Raw genomic sequence first — 26266 nt, forward strand, 5'->3', positions numbered from 1 at the left:
AATCTTGCCTTATTATCCAACATATTTGCTTATCCAACATTCTGCCGGCCTGTTTATGTTGGATAAGTGAGACTCTACTGTACTTGGTTATAAGCTAGAGGATGGAGAGACAAATCGAAATGGACGTTAAATAATTGGAATGATTATATGTATGATCAAGTGTTGTTAGATATTACAGGAATTATGACTAACCAAGTAACAAGAATGAATAAACAAAAGGACATTACAAACAGATGGAAAGACTATTTCAACTGGGTGAAAAATGGAGGAGCCAACGATTACATTAAAGAAAAAACACAAAGACTTTACCCGTGGCTGGATCTGCAAGATTAATTTAAACATACTGTGGTTGAGGAGGGAGGGTGTGGGTGGTAGGGAGGAAAAAATATTGGCAGATGTTAAAAAAGGGAAGTAGTGTTGTTATGAATTATGAATTATGAATGTAAAATCCAATAAAAATGTAAAAAAAAAAATAAGCATCCCACTCTTCAGGGCCTTGGTAACCCTTCAGTTGAGACTATACAAAGATGAAAAAAGATGGCTTTGGGATCAGTTTTGATTATGGATGTCCATAAACACTAATTCCCAACAGTTATAAAATTGTAAATCCGTTTTATGGTCTAACTAATGAACTAGAATTATGCATCACATTTTGCTGAAAACCGATTTTGATTTTTAAAAATCCAAAAAAAGTTACCTTTGGGGTGGGTGGAGAGAAGGACATGCAATACAAACAATGGAAGGAGGATGAGGTAGAAAATTGCACTAAAATCTTGAATTCAGTGAAGGAATTCCCTACTTATAGCAAGATCTGAATGGCAGTGACATTCTGACATTCTCCAATGGTCAAAGTAGGAAGTGCAGCTGTCGGGGAACGTGCAGAGCATACTTTTTAGTTTAATACACACACAAACACACTGTCATGTCAGTGATTGATTTATGGGTCTATCTTTACAACTCCATCTTTTCAGAAATTATGCCCTTCCTTCTACTTCATTTCTAATGCTTGAAAAATGAACTGAGTCAAATTATCAGAACAACTCTACTGGCAAAATTCACTGCTTGATGCTCACATGCCAAGGGTTTTCTTTTCTGACAAGATATATGAGAAGGGGATCTTTTAAAAAATAATCCGTTAATGCTTAGATGGGAGCCTTTGGGAAGATGCAGATGGTGTAAAAAACAAAAAACAAAATTGTGTTGCTGGGATATCTGGGGAAATATTTTGGTGATTGTTGAATCATCATCTGTGTTTTTAATATTGGTCTCTTCAGTACAAAAATAATGAAGGTACCAAAAATAATGAAGTGAAAACAGTCTATTATCCAGCAGGTGTGGAGGCCATTTTTATTATTCCCCGTGAGCATATTTGTTTTATGAATCTACAAGGCAGAAAACAAACAGAAATAACATCAGGAGATCATACAAGGCAGCACTTTGATTCCCTCTAACATGTCTTAGATTTATGTTATATGCTGATTTATTTGGTAATTTATTAAGTCAATATACTGCTTTCCCTGCCACACTATGGCACTAGAGGAAGCTAGCAACAGCAATGTTTCATTAGAAACAGGTTGCAAACAGAAAAAAAAATAAAAAAGAAACATTTGCCCATTAAACAGTAATAAATTGTGTCCTACAACAGCAGCAGCAATGCAAAATGGGATCAAAAATCATGGAGATTTTCAGAGCCTAGATGTAGAAGCCCAAAAACTCACTCTTTCATCTCAACCAGATTCTGGAAGCACATATATTTAAATTAGAACAATACAGATTTTAATCATAGTTCTGCATATTTTATTACTCTTCAGAGGTTGGGTGGCATATTTCATAAGTGTTTTGATTGTTTATTTCCACATGGCAATATGGTAGACTGGATTGCTCTTGTAATATCTTCCACGACTCTATAATTCTTTCATGAAAATATTGCATAACAACAACAACAACAACAACAACAACAACAACAACATATTTCTAATTCGCATCTTTCTCCCCAAAGGGACTCAGGGTGGGTTATTTTATTGACACAAAGGCTATATATTGTTACTATAAGTCAAATTGTGTACCGGTAGTAAGGTTCTGCTACCAAACATACATATCAAGATATTAATTTTCATATATTTTCCTGGAATGTTTAAGCTGATTTGTGGACTTTACATTTATTTTTCTTGTTATATCCAGACATTTTCACTTTACAAAAGTAACAGTCACTTGAACAATCTCTGGGCCCTCACCAAACCATAGGTGTCCCAAATGGAAATGTTTCACGTTCCCTTCATCCACATTCGGAAACTCTCAACACACTGATTGTATACCTTGATGGACCCAAGACTTATTAGGATCACTAAATTTTACTTTAAAGGATGAAATATAGGCATCCCCGAAAAATGCACTGAATCTAGGTTGGTTTAACTGGCTGAGATTTATGGGAGTTGTAGGCCAAAAACATCTGGGGACCCAGGTTGAGAACCACTGGTTTAGGCATTTACGATGAGGAATAGCAAAGGCTGACATGATCTGAAGGAAAAGAAATAAGTACATAAGAAAATAAAAAGAATAATTCTGCTAACTCCTTGTATACAGACAAGACCTCAGACTACACTTCGGAATTCAGTTCATGATATGGAGTGGCACACAACCTCTCACCATCTTGAGCTGGTCTCCAAAGTCGTCCCCCACCCCTTCCCACTCAAGGTAGGTTTGCTTTCAGTCAAGAGGATAGGACTGGTAAATCCTTTGATCCAACTAGAATAGTCCCATTAAAATAAGATGTAGAGAAAAAAAAACATGATAGAAAAAACATGATAGAAACTAACTGCAGTTTTGAAATCAGCATGCCTATTTCAGTCAAAAGCAGCTGAAAAATTGAACTCAACAGAAATACTTGTTCCCCAGTCTATCAACTTTGTAATAAAGTCAGTGAAGAAGGAGGCAAAGCTATAAAACTCCACTGTATTATTCACCAACAATTACTCTGTGTCAAGCATCTGAAATATGATCATGTTATGAAACCAGTGATAAAGGCTATTTATTTATATCTGATCCAAAGTCCTGTGCCACCGCCAGTTTCAATAGTTTCTACTTGACATCTAGGCCGAATACAGAGATGTTGTGAATCAGAACAAAGTAGGTTCAGTTGGGGGTCTTCACTACAGCAGTTCTACTCTCTTAGTGAGGAAATCGGACAATTCTTGGCAAAAAAAAAAGGGAGAAGCAATGCTAGTACTATCTGATTCTGTTTAGCTGGCTGATTTTGAATTTTTAGTTCTCCGTCGTGGCCCCCCGGCTTTGGAACTCTCTTCCTAGAGGGATCAGGCAGGCCCCTACCCTCCTCTCCTTTCGTAGGAGCTTAAAAACCTGGCTCTTCCAAAAGGCCTTTGATGTTGGACTGATCCATCTGCCCATTTTATAATAGCCCCCATTTCGAGATGTTGCCAATGCTATTTTGCACTTTATTGTCCATTTCTACCGGCACATTCTGTTCTGGATTTTATGAATTATTATTATTATTATTATTATTATTATTATTATTATTATTATTATTAAACTTTATTTGTACCCCGCTAGCATCTCCCGAAGGACTCGATGCGGCTTACAAAGGCCAAGGCCTCAACACACAATATAACAATACAAAACAAAAAGCAAATTAAAAACAATTAAAACAGTATAAACAACAAGCAATAACAATACGCTAAAACACAATAGAACTGGGCCGGGCCAGAGTAATGGGTACAAGATTAAAAGTGCTGGTGTGACAGGTGATATATAAGGCTTATAGGGCAAGTGCAAAGTGCGATATACAATCTTAGTTCTAATAAAGTGCTTATGGGACTTGGTGTTGGAGATTTCCTATTAATCTGGGAAGGCACATTGGAACAGCCAGGTCTTCAAGTTCTTTCTGAAGACTGCCAATGTAGGGGCCTGTCTGAGATCCTTAGGGAGGGTGTTCCAGAGTCGGGGGGCCACCACGGAGAAGGTCCTGTCTCGTGTCCCCACCAACCGTGCTTGCGACGCAGGCGGGATCACGAGCAGGGCCTCTCCAGATGACCGAAGTGAACGCGTGGGTTCGTAGACGGAGATGCGGTCACGGAGGTAGGATGGTCCCAAACCGTTCAGGGCTTTGTAGGTAAGCACCTGCACCTTAAATTGGGTTCGGAAAGTAAATGGCAGCCAGTGGAGCTCCTTGAACAGGAGGGTTGACCTCTCTCTGTAAGAATTAGTCTCCTGTTTTAATATTGTATGTTTTTCGTATGCTTCTTGCCGATTTTAACGATTGTTTTATTGCTATTGATGTTTTACTGGTATAATTGTTTTATCGCCGTGTTACTGATATTGATTGTTTTATCGGGCTAGGCCCATGTAAGCCGCCCCGAGTCCCTTCGGGGAGATGGGGTGGGGTATAAAAAATAAAGTTGTTATTATTATTATTATTATTATTATTATTATTATTATTATTATTATTACACAACATCTGAATACGGGTTTTCAGGAGGAAAATGTAGTGATAAGCCAATTGTATTAACACATCAAATCCTTTGGGACCAAGGGCACCTGTCACAAACACAGCCCAATACCACACATTTCCCATCTCTGAAGGAAATGACAAGTTTTCCACATGACAATATCAGTATGCAAATGAGGTATGCAGCAGACATCTCATCTCATTTCTGGCTGAGGAGTTTCAACAGCGCTTTCCATATTTTGCAGCTATTGAAAAGAGATAGACTTTTTTATCTCCTTTCTCCATGGACCCTGAGATTGCTCCAGACCACCTGCAGCTGGAGCTCATTGAACTGCAGTGTGACACCAAGTATTGCAATCGGCAACAATTGCTCCCTCTTGTCAACTTTTACTGCCAGCTGGATCAAGGCAGGTTCCAAGAGATTAAACATTTTCAGTTATGAACATTACGAAGAACTGCATGAAGATGAAACTAAGTTACTCTCATCTGCGTGACAACTTGCACATTAAAACCACTGTTTTTGGGCCAGACCTGGCCTACTTTCTGCAGGCAAGTTATTTGTTTAGTCTTCTGAGGCAAATAAATTCTAAAAACATATAGAATGTACTACAACAGTTTAATTAGGAATATATCAGCAGATCAACTACTGTGGCTAGGTAATCCCTGTCTTTAAAAAGCCATAACTGTTGGTTGAGTCCAAGCTGACCCATGTAGTTTGTTGGTTGCCAATGACAGAAGTGGATCCATGAATAATGTCAAGATATGCACCCACTTTCTTGGGGGAAAATAAACTCTGCAAAGAAATCTTTTTATGCAATTTCGGATCTAGAACCACCAATACACAAACCTTGCAATGTATGATGGTTCAGCTTCAATTTTCTGCCTCACATTTATTTATTTTTATTTATTTACAGCATTTATATTCCACCCTTCTCACCCCGAAGGGGACTCAGGGAGGATCACATTACACATATAGGCAAACATTCAATGCCTTTTAACATAGAACAAAGACAAACAAACATAGGCCCCGAGCGGGGCTCGAACTCATGACCTCCTGGTCAGAGTGATTCATTGCAGTTAATTGCACTGGCTTGCTCTCCCGCCTGTGCCACAGCCCGGGCCCGTCCAATTCATTGCCACACCCAGGCACCATAATTTGAGCTGAACTATTTAAGCAGAAATAGTATTGTTCTTAGGGGAAAAATATGAGAAATGTTGGCTCATCTGTTCAATTTAACTACAAAAATGTTTTGCTTTCTCTCTCCTGCCTTCCTTCCCTTCCTAAAGTAGAAATCTTTAAAATGTAGAAGAATATCTAGTGTGCCTATCAACAACTAACTCTTAACTTTTCTCCCTAGAAAAAATTACCTCTTTAAGAGAATCCCAGCTAGCCAGTGTTTTAAAACCTTAGGAGTCATAGCACACAAAGGTAAGAATATTCAAACACCCTTGACATAATATTATAAAATGTACAAATGTAAAAATTAATGGAAATAAGATCTCAGTATTTAGAAAAACCTCACTTAAGCAGTCAAACAGATTAGCTATGGTGTAAGGGTTTCCCCCCACATGAATGAAAATAAATACGGATAAAATACATTACCATTCTATGCATCTTACTCATTTATTAAATATTGTCTGATCAAAATAAAGACAAACAAGTCTGTTCCCCACCTAAACTGCTAACCTCAATCTTTGTGTAAGTGCCATAGCTTAACTGTTCAATATTAAAGCAGGTACTTAACACATTTAGGATTGACTGAAAGTGTTTGGGAAGGATAAAAGCTTAGCAAACTAATTCAGGAAGATCATATTTATCTGAGCCAATTTCTATACCCTGACATTTCATGATTTACTTCTAAGCTGTTAAAACAGCTTAGTAAACCTTTCTCTTCATGGTTTGTCTGATTTTCTACATATGCTGCTTAATCCTTTCTGGGGGGAAATGTTCCTTTCCCTTCCTTAATAATTAAAATTGAAGCAAACATCTTGTATTTGGACTATGATAAAACCTAAAAATGTTTAAGATTAGAAATGATGGTGAACTTCACCAAAGTGAGTGTTGAATGAGAATGAGAGAGTGTCACATTTGGACAATGAATGAATGTGGGAGGCAGGCAAGCAGATATAAAAAAAAGGTCCTCTTTACATGGCTAGTTCAAAACTGCATGATACGGCAAGTATAAACTGATATAATGCAGCTCAATGCAATTAAACTGCATTATATGAGTCCATCACAGTTTCTCAAACTGTGTTCCTCCAGATGTTTTGGACTTCAGCTCCCAAAATTCCTAACAGTTGGTAAAGGGCTGTGGTGCAGCTGGCTAGTAACCAGCTGTAATAAATCACTACTGTCAGAGGTCATGAGTTCGAAGCCCAGGTCGGGTTAAGCCCCCAACCATTAAATAGCCCAGCTTGCTGTTGACCTATGCAGCCCCGAAAGACAGTTGCATCTGTCAATTAGGGAAATTTAGGTATGCTTTATGCGGGAGGCTAATTTAACTAATTTACAACATCATAAAACTGCCAGCAAAACACGAGGAATGGAATGAGGAAGTACAGCCACTACTGGACAGTGAAGCAACAGCTCCCCCTGTGGCCGGAATCATGAAGCTGGAAAAAATGTTAAATGCCTCTGTGTCTGTCTATATATGTTGTTTGTCTGTTGGCATTGAATGTTTGCCATATATGTGTTCATTGTAATCCGCCCTGAGTCCCCTTCGGGGTGAGAAGGGCGGAATATAAATACTGTAAATAAATAAATAAATAAAGTTTTAACTGTAGAATTAATGCAGTTAAAGAAGTTATATATTCACATACAGCAAAACTTGTAATGTACAGACTCCTGTGTAGTAATTTGGCAACAAACGCCTCAGTGATAAAGTTTTAAATGAGAACATCTACTTTAATAAGAGAAAGAAGCAAAGATGCTACTGCTTGTGTCCTATGTAATGAGTCACCCTTCTCATCTTCCATCTGAAATCAATTCTTACTTTGCGGCAGCAAACACTGCCTCATCTATACATCATTTTTCCAAAGGATGCTCTAGAGAGGACATAGATCAATATGAATTCATTTTTCTGGTAATGGAAAATATTTGAAAACATAGAAAAGTTCAGAGGGTTACATGTTTTTGCTTCTCTTCTAACTGAGGGACACAGGTAAAGTTACAGACCCGTGTTTATATTTGAACAGTAAACTTAATCATTATGGTTTTACCATAAAATATGAACAAAAATAGTTTCATTGGAGAGCTAGTATTGCATTGTGTTTAAAGTCCAGTTGAAGTTCCTTCTGGGCAAGAGTACCTCTCCAGATGACCTTGGGCCAGTTAGTATTTCTTAGCCTGATCACAGGGTTTAGTGAAGATACTAGGAAAGCGGCATGAATGCAACCATATGATCAATGGAGGAAAGCCATAGATGAAACAGTGATGTCCTCTTCATGGTGTTCACATTTTCCTCCTTGTTTTCAATACTCTATTAAAATATTTCCCATTGGGTTTTTGCATTACTATTTTTCAGAGTTCCCTTCCTCCACATAATCTCAGAAATTACCTTCTGATTATGTGGGTGGATGTGCCTTGTTTCCAATGTGGATGCAAGCAAATGTGTGCATGTCAATATTGAACCATAGTGCAATGTGCTGCAGGGCCTGTTATTTCATGCTGTAGCTGTTTAAGTGTCTTCTGAAAAGAGTTGATAATACATTGTAGGACATGTATAGATTTTGATTTTTTCCCTAGTATATCTTTTCCATTATTTTCTATCTATATATCAACTTTATGCAGAGTAAATGAATACAGAATATTAATTCATTTGATTTATTTATACGATTCCTTTCTTCTTAGAGAACTGTATTGAATTTGAACCCATTGGTTCATATTCTAGTCTCTGGACCAGCAAAAAAACAAGTTTGTTCCATGATGTTCATGACATCTGTAACAGATTTTGCCTACTTTTCAGGGCTGTTGTGCAGCCATTTTGCAGGCCTTCCTTGTAGAAGCTCAGCAGAGCAGGGGGGAGAGGCGATCGGGCAGCCATTGCAGTGGGTGCGGTCTGATTGACTGATGCAAATGAGAATTTACTTAGCAACTGGAGATAGGTGGAGCCAAAGTGACAGTTGAAGCTAGGCAGCCAAATAATTCTTTTTCAGTTGGGGGTTGGAGTTTGAAATGTGAAGATATTGTTTTGGGAACTGTGTTTTGAAAAGGAAGCCTCTTTGAGGAATATAGTTAAAGGCCTTCAGGATAGGATTGGTGCTTACATCCCAGGAGAAGTAGATTTAAAAATTTAAATGATCCTGTTTGTGTTTCCTTCATGAAGAAACATATTTACACACAATCCAAGTTATAAAAACATCTTTTATAAGAGAAAAGCTTAAACCTTTATTGAAACTGCTACAAATATTTAATGTTCAATGTTAATGAAACCGCTACGCTTCTTCTCAAATATAAATAAACAACAACTTCTTGTTTTTCCTCACATAAAGTGTCTCATGTCTCTCTCTCAATATCCCAACATAGAAGAAGCTCCTCAATATAACATTGGTGGCAGCATTAGCAGAGGAGGCAAGTTCGAATCCTCCATATTGTTGGTGGCAGTTGAAACAAAGCCTTTTGTGATTTTTGACAATTTTAAAAATCCTCTAAATTTTATATATATATTGAACACCAATCCTCTATGACATCCCTTCAAATATTTAAAGATAGCTATAAAGTCACATTTCAGTCTACCAGCTTAGCATTCCCAAGTCCCTAAATCAGCCCCTGAAAATGTGGTTTTCAGACCTTTTAACATTTTGATCGCCCTTCTCTAGACACAGTGGTTGAAATCTTTCTTGACAAAAATGTAGTACCCAGTGTTGTTCCACCTGGACTGGGATCTGTATAACTATTGAATTTAGTTCTCAGGGAAGGTATGACCTATGGTGTTCTATTCCAAGATATGTCTTGATATTTTTTAAGGCAGTTTTAATCCATAAATGTAGCAGGGAGACTTCTACAATTCTTGTGGGCTGCAGCAAGCCCTGAGATAGAAGACAAATGGGAACAGGGAGGTGGAAAAGGCGGAAGATCTATTTTCAATTTCAGGTTATGATTTTTGGGGGATCCTTTATGGCTTTTTTCAGAGAAACTGTTTCTCCTGGAAATATGACAATTAGGTTTTGAGGTTTTTAAAGAAAAGGTACTTTGACCAGGGACCTATGGGTCAATAGGCTGGAAAAAGAGTGAGATGGAATCACCCTAAACCAGTGGGCCCCCGTGTGTTTTGGTCTACAACTCCCAGAAATCCCACCCAGTTTACCAGCTGTTAGGTTTTCTGGGAGTTGAAGGCCAAAACATCTGGGAACCCACAGGTTGAGAGCCACTTCCCTAAACCAACATGCACCAATAATTATTTCTTAACAATTCACATGTAAGACATAACTTGCAGAGGACTATGGAAATGATAAAACTGATGTGATCTTGATGGAAATAAATATATGTCTGACAATTCATAGAGAAAAAATAATTCACTTGTGAAAGCCAACTTGCTAAAAAGAAAATATCTCTGAAAATTTATTCGATGCTAATTTATAAAGGCACTAGCTGTGCCCGGCCACGCGTTGCTGTGGCATTGTCTGGTGTTGTCTGTATGTTATAGGCAGTGTGGAAGAGGCCTAAGTGAGGCCTAACTTTGCCTGTCCCCTGGGCTGAGTGGGTTGCTAGGAGACCAAGTGGGCAGAGCTTAGCCTTCTAACTGGCAGCAATTGGATAAAAACAATTATTACTCTCCCTCTAATTAGGACTTTATTTTTATTTTATTTTTGTTGTATCAACCTAGAGGCATGGATGAGGGGTTGTGCTATCAATTTTTGAGGTTGTGGGGTGTTTAGTTTTGTTGTTTTGTCGGTCGCCAGGATTCCATCACTCTTTTATATATATAGATAACTATTTAACTGTGAAACTGGGCATGTAGAACCATTTCACTCTTTCAAGAATAGTATAAACTGATTCATATATTCATAACTTCTCTCACATGATTAGAATCACATGAAGGAGAGTGAGGATAGTTACATTAGCGTCACCTTTTCTATCAGCAAGGTGACTGCTTCACTCATGTAAACTCTCTGTGTCATTAAGACCCTGATTTTGAATAAGAAAGTCACCCTCTAATTTGTAGAGATCCGGGGTGATAGTGACAGCAGGACAGAACTATCAAACTCCCATTTTTCCTTCCAGCTGCCAGCTAAATTAATTCAGCTCTTCTATGTCTTCTAGGTTCTGTATTACATAAAGGATTTTGTAACTCTAAGCAGAAAGGCAGATTAAAATAGGGAGTTCACAGTCAAGGCCAAATAACAAAATTTCTGCCTCCTGTCCATTCATCTATTGTATCCCTGTTGAAAACTTGGGAATGACTGGGAACAAGGACAAAAAGAAAGTCTGACGTAAGGTCCCACCTTGACTTATAAATGATATACGGCATTTATAGTAAATTTATAAATTGACTGCTTGCAAAGAATACTATTTCTCAGCTGCATGAAGGAATGACATTTACTTGCTCTCAGTTATGAAACACATGGTAACTATTACATTGTTTTTATTAGTTAAAGCCTCAGGCGTGCAATATCACTGGTTCTATAATAATGACCATGAGAAAGGCTTCATGTCACTCCAACAGACAAACACCAAAGGAATGATGCTCATAGACAGTAATGTGTGAGAAATTTAATTCCCTGAGGCTTTAAAAAATCTGATTTACCTTGCTGTGCTTCCTGGAATAAAGAAATGTGCAGAATTTGCAGTTACAAATCCATTCATTTCTGTGCTTTTGATCAGTTACTGGAAGAAAAAAATCTCAGTTGAACTAGCATGGAACAGACACGGAGGTGGGAAAAAGTAGAAATCTGTGGAAAGGTACTTGACACAGCTGCTTATCTCGACTCATAGGCTGTTACTACAGTTTCTCACAATTTTTGTTCCCTAGTCATTTAAATATCCATTTCCCAAACAGATATTTGACTTCTAGAGGCTCTGAATATTTCCATTATCACACAAAAAATTTCATACCATTACATTGGCTCCATCCTATTACATACTTACTTAGGAGATTCCTCCTAGTTCAAGGATGATGGTCTTCCAGTTGTGGGGTTTTGAGGGTGGGTTCTTAGGTGGCTGAAGAGACCTATATTCTTGATCTGCATGTTCTCCTGCAAGTGAGGACATCGGTTTCCAGGTGGAAGGCGGTCCTGGTCAGGGTTGGCTTGACGCTCCTTCCTCTTGGCACGTTTCTCCCTTAAGCCCTCAATTCATGCCTCTTCGAACTCCGCAGCACTGCTGGTCACAGCTGACCTCCAATTAGAGCGCTCAAGGGCCAGGACTTCCCAGTTCTCAGTGTCTATGCCACAGTTTTTAAGGTTGATTTAAGCCCATCTTTAAATCTCTTTTCCTGCCCACCAACATTACGTTTCCTGTTCTTGAGTTCGGAGTAGAGTAACTGCTTTGGGAGATGGTGATCGGGCATTCGGACAACATGGCCAGTCCAGTGGAGTTGATGGTGTAGGAGCATCGCTTCAATGCTGGTGGTCTTTGCTTCCTCAAGCATGCTGACATTTGTCCGCCTGTCTTCCCAAGAGATTTGCAGGATTTTTCTGAGGCAACGCTGATGGAAACATTCTAGGAGTTGAGTGTGACGTCTGTAGACCGTCCATGTTTCACAGGCATAGAGCAGGGTTGGGAGGACAATGGCTTTATAAACAAGCACCTTGGTATCTTTATGGATGTCCCAATCATCAAACACTCTCTGTTTCATTTGGAAAAATGCTGCACTCGCAGAGCTCAGGCGGTGTTGTATTTCAGCATCAATGTTGACTTTTGTGGAGAGGTGGCTGCCAAGGCAGCGGAAATGGTCAACATTTTCTAACGTTACACCATTAAGCTGTATTCCTGGCGTTGCAGAGGGAGTAGCTGGTGCCTGTTGGAAGAGCACTTTGGTTTTCTCGATGTTCAGTGAGAGGCTGAGCTTCTCGTATGCTTCTGCAAAGGTGTTTAGAGTGGCTTGTAGGGCTTCTTCTGAATGCACACAGATTACGTTGTCATCAGCATATTGGAGTTCTATAATAGATGTTGTGTTGTCCTATAGATCCAGGGAACTGCAGTGTAGTGAAGTACTTGGAAGTCTCAACTAGAGAATTCTAATCCATTTTCCTGAGCTCTAGAAATACTTTCCAGCAGAGAATTCCATGTAACTCACAACTCTACAAATACTATTATTCCATAGGATAGAACCTTGGTAGCTAAAGAGAATCAACCTACTACCACTGTAACATGAGATATGTACTGTCTGTCTCTGAGTTGTTCAGAAGAGAAGTGATGCTACAATTCTATACTGCTTTGATCAGAAAAATCTGGAGTAGCACTGTGTCCAGTTCTGAGCGTGACAATACAAAAAGAATATCAGTGTCCAGAGAACCAAAGGTCTGGAAGCCAAGACCCATGGCTGAGGGAACTGAATCTGTTTAGCATGGAGAAAAGAAGTTTGAAATTGAACATGATAGCTATGTTTAAATATGTGAAAAGATGTCATATTGAAGTTGGATCAGGTTTGTTGACTAGGGCTCCAAAGACTAGGATCATAGAGCAATAGATTCAAATTCAGGAAAAAATATCCTTACAGCTACCTTGGAGTGTGTATGAGTCTCCTTCTTAGGAAGGCTTAAACAGAGGTTGGATGGCTGTTGGTAATGCTTTGGTTGTGTTTTCTTGCATAGCAGAAGGGGTTTGAATGATTGGCCCTCGGGAGCTCTTCTAGATTTTTCTTATAACAAAAGAGTCTCCATGTATAGTGAAAGTTCTCTCTAGGAAAGTGATAAAGGAGGGGGCAGGCAGGTAAGCTGTCCCTTCATACTTTTAGTGCATTTCTATTTGGAATAGGACTATCAACAGGTCTATGTTTTTAATAGAAAGCTTATGGAACACTGATAACATGATAGGCAGCCTATTGAGGACATGAGCCATAACCTAACATCAAGCTTGAGTAAATCTGGCAGATCTCAGATAATCCCATTTCTGTTCCGAAGATTGGAAGAATGTATTTCTTTGAAAGCCATGCGAAAGCTCATCTGTTTAATTTGTTTTGAGGCTTAGTCAAAGAAACGCTGAGTACACGGTTCAGTGATAATTAAAATCACTGATAGTACAGACACATAGTGGACACAGGATCAAGCTCTTAATTTTAAAAATATACTAATCATACACAGTTTGAAATTCTGTTTCAGAGTGGACTTACTCAATTTGAAGTGAAGCTGATCAGAGCTGTGCTGTGACTTTCACTGGCACAGCACACAATATTTTCAAATGAATAAGAAATATAACCCCTATTTTATATATACAGCATATTTTACCATTTTACGTAAGAAGACAGTTTTTTATCACCGTCTATCATGAAAGCCAGTCAACTCTTTCTCAAACAGTTGTCTGATGTCTATAAAATCTATAGATTGGGGGTTGAAAAAATCTGAGAAGATGATCAGAAATATAAATCTCTTTGGGATTTAGGAAAAGTCTATTGGCTTTAAGGTATATTTTGAAGGGATATAGCTGCGCATCAAGTGAGTTTCAGACTTTTGAAGTCCAGCCATACCAGCACACTAAGGGGATTGCTGATCCAGTCAATTTGAACACCACATTATCTAACATTTTCACAAACCTATATTGCCCCCTATTATCCTGTTTTGAGTTTAAACAAATATAGACATGGGAGAAAGGGAATTCTTTCCCTTAATTTGCAGATCACAGTTAGCAACATTTCATGATTTATGCTTGAGTGTACATTAATTGTAAGAAGAAACACAATTAAAGTAGGAAGATCTGTTTTTCTCAAGCTAGTGCCCTCCAGAGTTTGTTAGACTACTCTCCTTACTCTTAAGGAGTGTTTATTTTTTTTGACTGGGGCTGTGTGTTATAATTCCATGTCATCTAGCCCTATGTCATTTCCAGGTTGTGGAAGTCTGCGGTTGTGTTGTCGAAGGCTTTCATGGCCAGGATCACAGGGTTGTTGTATGTCTTTCGGGCTATGTGGCCATGTTGCAGAAGTATTCTCTCCTGACGTTTCGCCCACATCTATGGCAGGCATCCTGAGAGGTTGTGAGGTATGAAAAAACTAAGCAAGGAATGTTTATATATATCTGTGGGGAAGTCCAGGGTGTGGGAAGAACTCTTGTCAGTTGAAGGATAGTGTAAATGTTCCAATTAATCATCCTAATTTGCATTGAATGGCTACACCTACTAGCTACTTTCTGCTGTTGACAATTCTGATTTATGGAAAAGATCTAGCCAGGAATGAGCTGATCAGTTTGTCCTTCTACAACATTTCCATTTTCACCAGTTCAAATTGCAGTGAAGATTTCCCCTTTACTAAGTTTCCCCTCTACTGAGTCCACAGAAAAATCTGTATTCACTTTCATGCACTATGGGAGGTGAAGGCCTTATTGTCTGGAATCCTGTTGGTGACACACTTTTATATAACCTGAGATATTTAGTACCACCTCCTCCACAGGACACAGGTTCTCAGATCACACTATCATAACAGTCAGAGCCGGTCCAACAATGAGGCCAATTAAGCAGCTTCGGGCGCAAAACATACGAGGGCACAGTTGAGACTGCTTTTTCTGTTGATTTCTTGTAAAACATGATGTTTTGGTGCTTAATTTGTAAAATCTTTATGTAATTTGATGTTTAATAGGCTTTTCCTTAATCCCTCCTTATTATCCAACATTTTCGCTTATCCAACACTTTTATTTTTCAGTGATTGGGGGAAATTCTGTTCGCCTACACTTGAAAAATACCTAGGGCCAGTTCTGATAACAGTATACTAACTAAGGGGAGGGAGGGAAGGAATGGAAAACCATTCAAGTAGTACCTGGCCTGATCTGTAGCTCTGCAGCTAAGAGGAAAAAAATAAACCTCGATTTCCTGGACTTCCATTGAATGGCGGAAGATCCAGGATGGTTGTTCCAACTCTTGGTTCCAACTCTCCCTATTTTTGGTGTATTTAATTTTAAAATAAATAAATAAATAAATGCCAACTAAATCTGAGTTTATTGTAAAGTATCCAACAGAGTTGTGCATTTTCATTAGACGTTAGACTGATTGGACAATTAAAACATCTTGATCTCTGAACATCATGAGAAGCATGGGGTGGTATCTGACTAGAAATCAAAACCAGACCCAGGCACATTTAAGACCTGTAGGAATGTCACTTAACTAAACTGTAATAATAATAATAATAATAATAATAATAATAATAATAATAATAATAATAATAATTTATTTATACCCCGCCACTAGCTCTCCGTGGGGACTCGGGCTTATACTCGAGTATATACGGTATCTCCTTCTGCTACCTGTGGCCATTGGCCAATGACTGGTAAAGAACAATAGTGTGATTATTCTAGTTTAAATGCTCAGTCCCATCATATGGAATCCTTTAATTTTTAGTTTGGTAAGCACTGGAGCACTGTGGTTGAAAATTTTAAATATCCCCTCCTTCAATCATAATCCCAAGATCATATATGCATGGCAGAACCATGACATTTTAAATGAAATAATACTATAAAACAAATATACTATAATACCATGAATGTAGTGTGAATTAGTGTACTTTCAGATCACATACTGACTTTTTGGTAGCATTCTCAAACTTGGTCGCAGCACAATCGCCTGTCCCATCCTTCTCCTTTGTTGTTACCTGCAACAGTAGTGCTGAAATACAAGTAAGAGCAAGTAAGTTCAGCCAAAACACTCTTCTCAGCTGAAAGAGTTATACTACTACCTGATGCTTTGCAAGGAAATACCAGTATTTTGCTTGCATATTTTCAATGTATATATACAAGTTACCTTTAAAACAGAGAAAATATTTTTAAATTATTATGCTCGACTAGAGTTACCAATCAAATATACTTTTTTATGTCTAGAAAAATTAAACACACAGTTATCTGCTCAGGAGAGAAAAAGGAGTAAAGGAGATAAGACCCTTTGAATGAAACAATAACTTCAGGCTACAATTATCCGTATCGGCTGCATGCTTATGTTCCTATGTTGTTCAGATAAGGAAGTATTTCCAACACTTTTAATATATCACCTTCAAAATTACCTTGATTAAGGTTTACTACAAACCAGGAACACAATTCAGTGCTAAGTTAAGAACACCCAAGTGATTGACTTCTATGAATTAAAAACTTACTTTCTTCTCTATTGGAACGGGGCCCAAGGGAAAATGAGTACATGTTATTTCCAGATAAATACAGGGTAACATTTGGATCTAGGGATATATTACTTACTGAAAAATTTCAAATACTGAGGCTGTAAATATAAGGTTGTTTCAGCTTGTACACTTAAATTTGACTACAGATTCATTTTAAAACCCAAATTATTGCAGAAAGTTTTTAAAACTTTGCTAATATTTATGCAAAATTGGAGGAATTGGAAGACTTGGACACACAGAATGGATATGGAACAATCCACATCTTTTATTGGAGGCAGGGGAGGGTTCTTCAGACAAATAAGTATTTTTATAAACTCTCAGAATATGAATGTTCTGTATAAACAGGTGGTTCCCAACCTTTGGTCCTCCAAGTGTTTTGGGCTTCAACTCCCAGAAATCCAAGCCAGTTTACCAGCTTTTAGGAACTGTGGGAACTGTAGTCCAAAACCACTGGGGATCCAAAGGTTAGGAACCACTGGTACAAATGGATGTACCATCAAAATAATAATAATAATAAGCAATAATAATAACCCCATCGGGTGCCGCCTTGTCATTGGCGAGGGGCTTAACTGCTTCTATGATGTTGAGACCTGTGCTGGCGATAGTGTAAACTACCAGCAGGTTCAACCAAGCCAGAGTGGTCTCAACTGAGAAGTAGAACTAAGTGCACCCAACCCATTTAAATATGGTGAAACAAACTCTAAAGAAGTCTATACTGGCTCAGTCATCACCCAGGATAATAAGGACTGCGGCGAGTGCTACTCCTGGGCACCCGTCGACAAGTGGGCTACAGGAACCAGGACCCATTGCTGAGCAACCAGGGCATGGGCCTGTAGGGCAACTGGAAGCAAAACAACTACAGAAGCAGCAGAAATTCTCAATGCCACAGAACCTAACTGTCATGAATTGCTATTATAGATCAGAACCACAAAAACGTGGATACCAAAAATGGATGTACCAGCTATGAAAGCTTGAATATCCAGATTCAGCTATAACTGAACAGAGTCTTGCTGACCAGAGGAGATACATCACCAAGAAAAAGGTGCTTAGCGAAGTCGAACTTGAAGAAATAAAAAGCAACTGTAAAACAGAAGAACAAACAACTGTGGAGACAGCTGCAGAAGATCTAATGACTTCTGAGCCCACTGAACATATGGAGCAATCACCACTATGTCAAAAAATTATGGTTGGCTCCCTGTAGCCACAGATTCTCCGTCCATGGATTCAACGGTTCTTTGAAGGTAACCATAGACTGATGTGGCCCTTGGTGAAAATGAGTTTGACACCCCTGGTTTAAAGAATGAGGATGCATTTTTGTCTAATTTTGATGGGCTCAACTTATATGCAATTTTGCTGCAATTTTGCAAGGCTTAATTAATTTCCTAGAGCAACTCAAAAACTTTCCAGGTGTTTATGTATTTTGTTAGCTTTCTCTTTCCCTTTCAGTCATTATGATATCAAGGCTCCCCTCCCCTCTTTCTACATTCACCTTTAGACTGAATTCAATGTTTATATTTCCCCCAAGTAAAGGAGATACAATAATGCCCTCATTTCATCTTGATCTTGGAACAGGTCCTTTAGGTAAACTTTCTATCCAAATTTCCAATTGAAAAAGTCATTCTGTGTCTGTATTTGAAACAATCTCGAGCACTTATGGTTGGAACTTAATACGTAATACTTAATGACATCACCAGGGACCATTCCTGGGTCTTAGGTTTTGACCTAGAAACCTCAGGGCTTGGGATAATACTGACCTGGCAACCCTATTTCGGAGCGCCTCAGGGCAGAAAATGGAAGTGCCCTTTTTGAAATCCAGGTCATTTCCTGTCCTACAGTCTCTGCTGTGTGATGTGAATCTTTCTAGGTCCTAGGAATCTTCCCATAACAATGGAACGGTGTGTGTAAATCAGCAATAGAACTTTTGGTGTAATTTTCTACAGGCCCCTTGGCAATCTCTTTTCATTCTAAGTTCACATTTTTTTAATTTCCATTTGTTCTCAATGTTGGGCTTGTGATATTTTTCCACAGTTGTTAAATGAAAGCCTCACAGCACTTCTCCTTGGATGTTTTAAAATTACGCTTACACTTAATTCCTCCAATTTATCTTTCACTATTGGTCATGCCTGGATTTATGCTTCCTTCTTGCCGCATTCTACTTTTTCTAGATTTTTCTACTTTTGATATACTATGGAGAAGCCAAATGAAGAAAGATGGTTGCTGTTGATCTTATTTATAAAGTCATCTGACGCTCTCGCCCCTTGGCATATGGAAAGTGGATTTGTGATAAATTTCTGGAAAATATTGGGAAGGAAGTGAAAAGAAGATAACCACACCTATGTAAGGGAAAGTTCTGAAAACCTCCTAGAGGTGTTCCAAATGTCCATTTTCATAATAATTAGTATGCCATACAGCTAGTGAGTATCCCATAAATAATGACTAAGTAGCTATTTCATAAATGGTTAGGTAGCTCATCAAGAATATGATTTAATAATACCTTTTGGTCTAAAGGAGAGTGGAAAAATACTTCAGCATGCAAGTGAGTATTTTTTTTTACATCTAGTTAATGAATTCCCAAAACTCCCAAAGTGATGATAATACCATCTTGTTTGTTGTTATTATTATTTGTCATCAAGTTAACTTTGAATATGGCAAACCTATGAATAAGAGACTCCAAGGTCATAAACTGCCCTGCTCAGGTCTTTCATATTCAAGGGATCAATCCACTGTTGCTGTGGTCTCTCTCCTGTTCTTCAACGTTTAGTCACATTTGCTTCTACAGGGAGTTTAAGACACATTTGTGTGTGTGTGTAGACACACACACACACATCATGACTTTCACAGAACTCTAACACCAATAGTAACAATAATATCAGAACCAGCCTTAACATGTGGAAAGTGAGATGAGTGTTACAGAGAGTTGATTTTCGGTGTCATGAAAAAAGCTGAAATACTTGATTTAAGAACCGAGAAGATTTTGGATTCCATGAGAGAATAGTTTCAGGGACAGGAAGACCTATTTGTGAATTTTTTTGTTTCATGTGACAACATGGCTTGTTTTGCTTTGGGGTACTATACAATCTGAGCGGGGGAAGAGGAGCATATTTTTTCTGCCCAGTGTGCAAATGTCTCGAATCATCCCTGGATAACACACACTCAGTGAAAGTCAATATGCACAAAAGTATATATCTATATACACACCTGGAAAGAAGCTAACTTGAGATATTCTAAAATGGACAGAGGAGGAGAAGGAAAAGGAGAAGAGGAGAAAGACTGAATCTCACAAGGAAAAAGAACAACATTTTTGAGGATACAGAGACACTGAACACTGAAAACTTCACCCATGTTACAGAGGGAAATGAAATGCTAGTAAGCAAGATGAAAAAGGAAGCAAGTGAAGAGAATAGCTCACAGTTTCAGATGTCTCTGTGCAAACAGAGTAAAAAAGATTAAGTTGAACTTGTCATACAAAAAGAAAAGTATGATTAATAGGCATTGCTGTAACCTAGTGGTATGAGATGACATGACTAGAACATGGCAATTTATTTATATAAACTGTTCAAAAAGAGGTAGATTTGAGAATATTTCAGTAAAAATTATAGGGAGAAGAAAAATCAATTACTTTATATGGCAGTATACTCTAGAACGCCAAGCCACACTGAAGACTCAGATAATGTCTTCCCAGAACATACCATAAAGCTTTGAAATATACAATGAATCCTTAGTATTGATTGGGATTTGATTCCAGAATTGCCACCCTCACAACCTGTTAGATCCCAGCCATCCATGGCACCAAGGCCTGCAGTGGTTCAGGACTTGCACTTTGACACAGATAATGCTGAGGGTTATACTGACATTTCACCCTCCACGGAGGGGCCTTTACAGCTGCAGGTGCCCGAAGATATTGGCTCTGGAGACTTACTAATTGGGGAAGATTCTTCAATTCCTCCCTTGCAGATAGAGCCAGATGTTGCTGAGACGCCTGGGAACAGGGTTTTTAATCATAGAGATTTTGTAACTAGAGAAAGAAGTGCAAAACAAGAAATCCGCCAGAGCCAGAGACTGGCAAATAGATGGGATAATGGTTAGCGTTCCCTTGGGAAAGTTTTGGGAGTTTGTACTCCCTAAATTCGGAACAGTCCAGAATCTGTTAAAAGTGTTTTGCTCAGTAGATTTCCTTGAGGTGTCAACATTGCTTTCTTGGAGAGAGGTTTCTCCGTCTCCAGCTCCTGTTTCCAAGCCAAATATTACAGTTCCAATCGGGCCATGCTGTGCTACTCTTGAGTAGACCTTGACTTCAGTTGTTATTCCTTGTTCCTGTTTCAAGTTTGCCTCAGCTTTGACAACTTTGCTGCCTTGATTGCTATGAAGTATTTCCAGTGGATTGAACTCTCTTTCCTGACAGCCTTGTTTCCCTATTTTAAACTCATGGACTTTGATTTCTTGGGAGAGCTATCAAGTTCTCATTGTGGATTATAATATCGGACCTTTCCCTTTACCCTTTTGGAACCATCATTGACTTTCTAAAAAGAGCTATTCCTTACTCAGACTCTATACCTAATTTCCTTTGGATTTATAATTGCTTTAATAAAGATATAGTGTGTTATATTGGCTCTTGTCTGGTTTTTGAGTGCTCATGCTGCAACATGGACATCAAAATCTGTTGCTGCTGAAGTCTCATTATATATAATGGGGTAGTAAAGTGTTATATAAAGTGGCAAAACCAAGTTTTGATTTTGGGGGTTTTGTTTAAAAATATTTTCAAGCTGTGGATGACTGAATCTGCAAATCCAGAATCCATGAGAATGGAGTACTGGACTGGTAAACATTAAAATAAAAGGTTTTAAAAACAAAAGTAATGGATAAGTTCAAATTTTAGATGTTGGAGAAAGTGGGTTTAGCCTACTGACTTCAGATTTAGTAAAGTTGCAAACAGTAAGTACAGCTGTATCTATTTAAAACAAACTGATGAGGAATTTTGACAATCTTGTCACTGCATTCAACTTCCGTTACAAACAGGCAATCAAACCCCAACTGACGCCATCTGGTTCTTTGTCTCGTCTCATGACTAATGATCACAGAGCTGGTACCTTACCATTGGGCAAGTTTTGTTTTACTTTCTTAGCTTTTCTTTCATTGATGTAATGTAATGGGGAATGCAAGTAGGATTCAGACAGCTGCATGTGGGCAACACACACCAATGAAACCTACTGAGTTGTGTACAGTGTTTATTGCATCCGGACAATTATTCCATTTCCACTAAACTAAAACTAAAAGAAAATTTACACTTCAGTTATTGACATTAGCAATATGAAGAGCAGAAAGCAGGATGGAACAGCTTTCTGTGAGGAAGGATAGTCTCATTCTGGTTTGCTGCTTACACAAAATTACTTATATACGCCCCCACACCCTGCTTCTCATTAGACTGCATTGATCCATGCACACTGGGAGTTACTATTTTTTGTACATTTTTTTATATTTTTTAGAAAATCACATCTCCCTTTAAGTGGCAAAAACAACACATCAGAGACAGAGAGAGTTTCAAACATAGCCTCTTTCCTCTTACTTAGAAGGAAATTATATTTTCTTGTAAATAGGATATCATTTAGAAGAAGAAGCCAGCTAGAGACTAGAACATGGACTAATGAATTCAAATCAGAAGAAAAGGGACCCCGTCAATTATTACGAAGTATTACCATGCTCAACAATTGAATAGCGTGGGAGATCTCTAAACAGATGGATATTTTTCAGAAGTAGTTTACTCATGTATTCCTATATGGCAGGATATTGGGCTAAATCACTCTCGTGGTCTTTTCTAGCTCAGTGATTCTATTATTAGACATTTTTACATAGGAGAATGTTCTAAAGTGTTAGTCCCTCTGTTAGGCAGAATGAAGCAGTAACTTCAGGCAAACAACTCCCACAATTCCTAACGGCCTTCTGGCTCAGTGGTTTAATCCGTTGCACCACCGGGGCTGTGGTGCAGGCGGGAGAGCAAGCCAGCTGCAACTAGCTGCAATGAATCACTCTGACCAGGAGGTCATGAGTTCAAGGCCCGCTCGGAGCCTACGTTTGTCTTGTCTTTGTTCTATGTTAAAAGGCATTGAATGTTTGCCTATATGTGTAATGTGATCCGCCCTGAGTCCCCTTCGGGGTGAGAAGGGCGGAATATAAATGCTGTAAATAAATCAATAAATAAATATAGAGAGCCGTGTGTGTGTGTGTGTATGTGTATGAGCTGGAATCAAACATTTTACAAAGAAATTTGAAACTGAATTCAAACAGACCTCCTTAGGAGAAACAGAGGTATTTAAATTAAATTTGAAATTAGAGAAACAACTAGGTAAAACTTTCCATTTTGTTCATTTTTGAACTTCTGATGTTCATTCTGAAACTGGACAGAAACAACCAGTGTTTGTGTTTAATAGACGTAGGAGAAAATGAAGCTCAGAATTTATTGATTAATTTTGAGAGGCAAAACAGATTTAATTATTTAAAAATTATTTGGAGATTTCCTATACATTCCTACCTTAATATGTATTCAAACTATCCAAACTAAAACTTAAAGACCTTTGTTTGGGAACACCTGCTCTCAACAGTTATCAGCTGTGAGTCACAAGTATAACTCTTTCATTTCCTCCTCAAATATTCAACACCATTCTTCATATACAACAACTTCAACCTGGGCATGTTGATGATTCTTTTAGAACTCAAAAATATGATTATAAAAACACATTTGCATGAGAAACCAAACAAAATCAAGCCTCTTTGTTCTCATATATCTGGAAATAAATCTGTCAAATCAGAAATAGTCATGCTGCTTGCAATTTTGGGGTTTTTGTTTTTGTTATTTGAAGGACGGATAGTATGTATGTAGTTCTTTCTGAAGTCCTCTTTAGCTACCTAATTACAGTCCTCAGTATTTGTGCTGTCAGTGAATGAGTTCACAGTATGCAGTCACATTGGTCCTTTTCTTGAGTTTCAAAACTTCAATTATTGCTAATAAAAGCTGATCTTGTTCATGGACTGCAGACTGTGAGAACCACACAATTAAAACCTCCAGGGATTCTACTTTAATTCAAAATAGAGTCCCATGGCATCCAAAAATCTCTGCACTCCACAAAAAGATTGAATAGAAAATGTCAACGATTAGGCCAACTTCACATCTAAGAATATTAGTAGCCTATAGAGAGGGTATTCAGACTTATCTGGGACTTTACAAACAGTGTGGTGCAATTATTGAGATTCAGTATTACGAGACAAGGGTTCAGCAACCTCAATTGTCTTTTATCTTAATGTAGGAAACATACAAAAGCATAATTATAACATACCTCTGTGCACTGTATACAATATAAATGCCATAAGATTAATGAATATTTTATTGCATTATGATAAAAAACTTACATTTCTAGGAAATAATTGGAAAATAAATTTTGTTTCTTTTTTGGCTGAGAAAGATCTACACACATATTCAAGCCATTGTTGATCGTGTCAGAGTTTTATATTATTTAGGTCATTTCTTATGTGAAAATGGATAAGTGTTTGAAAGAATCATGTCCTATCCATTTATGATGAGCAGCAATCAAGACACCTGTTAAAGGCTGAGTACTATTAATAGAGACTGAGTAAATCTTGAGTTAGTGAATGTGAATGTGATTGTGAAGGTGATGGTGTTGCTGTTGGAAAGCTGTTGGAGTGGAGCTGAAGAAAGCTTGAAGATAACATTTTGTTTCGCCGTTTGAAAGCTGCTGATATATTATATGAAAATATATTGCATATATTTTCATATAAATCTTTCTTTACTTAAAAGACAGTTTGTTTTGGAGTTTTCTCCTTGGACGAAGGGTGCAGCTTCCGCAGAAGGGGTTGAATGTTTGGAACCCTAGTTTGATAGCTGCGACAGATCGTACCATGGAAAATAGATTATCGGCCAAAGATGAAAACTGAATTATAAGATAATAGTGTTAATAATTTCAATTGCCCTCAGGATGGCCTTTCAGAGGCCGACAGGTTCAGCCAAATAATTTTGGATGGCCTTTGGGATCTTTGGTGCCCATACGTTCGTGGAGGTGGTCAGAGAAGGTGACGCTTGACTCACACACAGTTCTCACTAGGTGACTAATACACCATGAGTTAAATCTTACAGATTATATCCCCTCAACAGGGTTTTTTTCCCCCTTCACCGGTTATTCTAGAAGTTCTCATAAATAAATAGGTCGGGAAATTGCCCTTTAGATCCATTTTCTTGGTCTCTTTATTTCATGTTGGGAATTCAACAGGTTATCAGATCACTTCCTGTCATTTCTGTATGTTAATCCATAAGTTGTTTCTATCATGTTTCAATATTAATGTAGAGGTATCCAAATTTTCTAGAAGCAGAAAGCTGAATTGTAAACAGCTCCTGTATTATCTTCTGTATGTGGAATGCAGACTGTGTTGCCTTGAGGTGTAGAATTAATGCAGTTTGACATCACTTTAACTGCCATGGCTCATTGCTATGCGATCTGAGATTTGTAGTCTGGTGAGTCACCAGCATTCCTTGGCAGAGAAGGCTAAAGACCTTGTAAAACTACAGCTCCCTTGCTTCCATAGCACTGAGCAATGACAATTACAGTGGTGTCAAACTGCATTACTTCTACAGTGCAGGTGCACCTTCAGGCAGTAAAATGTTTGCTCATGTACACTATCTTGTGAACTGTAGTTGTCTTTGTGGCCAGATCAAATCCTTTAAGAAATCATTCAGTAAAGTTATTTCAGGCTTTATAGAACTTCTGCCTCAGCTTTATCTGCCAGTCTTAGCAACCTGTCAAACAATACATTTGCTTGACATACTCCTGAAGCCCAGCTTGACTGACCTCCATCTCATAGAAAGCTCTGCTGATCCTTGCCTGAATGGCTGTCAGGTCAGTGACTCTTTTGGCTGCCCATTCAGCCCACCAGCTGCAAACCTAGATTCTCCTTCAAGTAAAGCTCATCACTCAATCTGATCATCTTCAGCTGGGCTTTGGATACGTGAATCATGTCTATTGTATATTTGCTGCAGTCAGAGACTGTGTTCTTCTCATTTAAAAAAAGTCTGTAAAACTTTAGATCTTCAACAAATTGTGGAAAGTTGTAATTTTGATAGGATGTTCTACTGCTAAATTTATTTATTTATTTATTTCCAATATTTCTATCCCGCCCTTCATACCCGAGGGGACTCAGGGCGGCGTACAATTGGCAACAATTCGATGCCAATACATCATTAAAAACAACAACATATAAAAATATATTACAACCAATTAAATACAGTATAAAATATAAAACATAAACATATGCTTAAAATCCGTTCGTCCAATATCCTCCAACTTTATCCATATAACAGTCTGGGTCGTCTTTATCATTTATTCGTTAAAAGCCTGGGCACATTGCCATGTTTTTAAGGCTTTTCTAAAACTCAAAAGAAGATATCTTTAGTTCTTGTTGTACACATATTTTTTAAAAAAGATGAGATCTGCATATGCAAAATTTAAAGCTGTATATGGCATAAGAATGTACATGCAACAAAACAAGTCCTAAC

Source organism: Anolis carolinensis, unplaced genomic scaffold (genome assembly GCF_035594765.1).
Source record: "Anolis carolinensis isolate JA03-04 unplaced genomic scaffold, rAnoCar3.1.pri scaffold_9, whole genome shotgun sequence".
In the NCBI taxonomy this organism is placed as follows: Eukaryota; Metazoa; Chordata; class Lepidosauria; order Squamata; family Dactyloidae; genus Anolis; species Anolis carolinensis.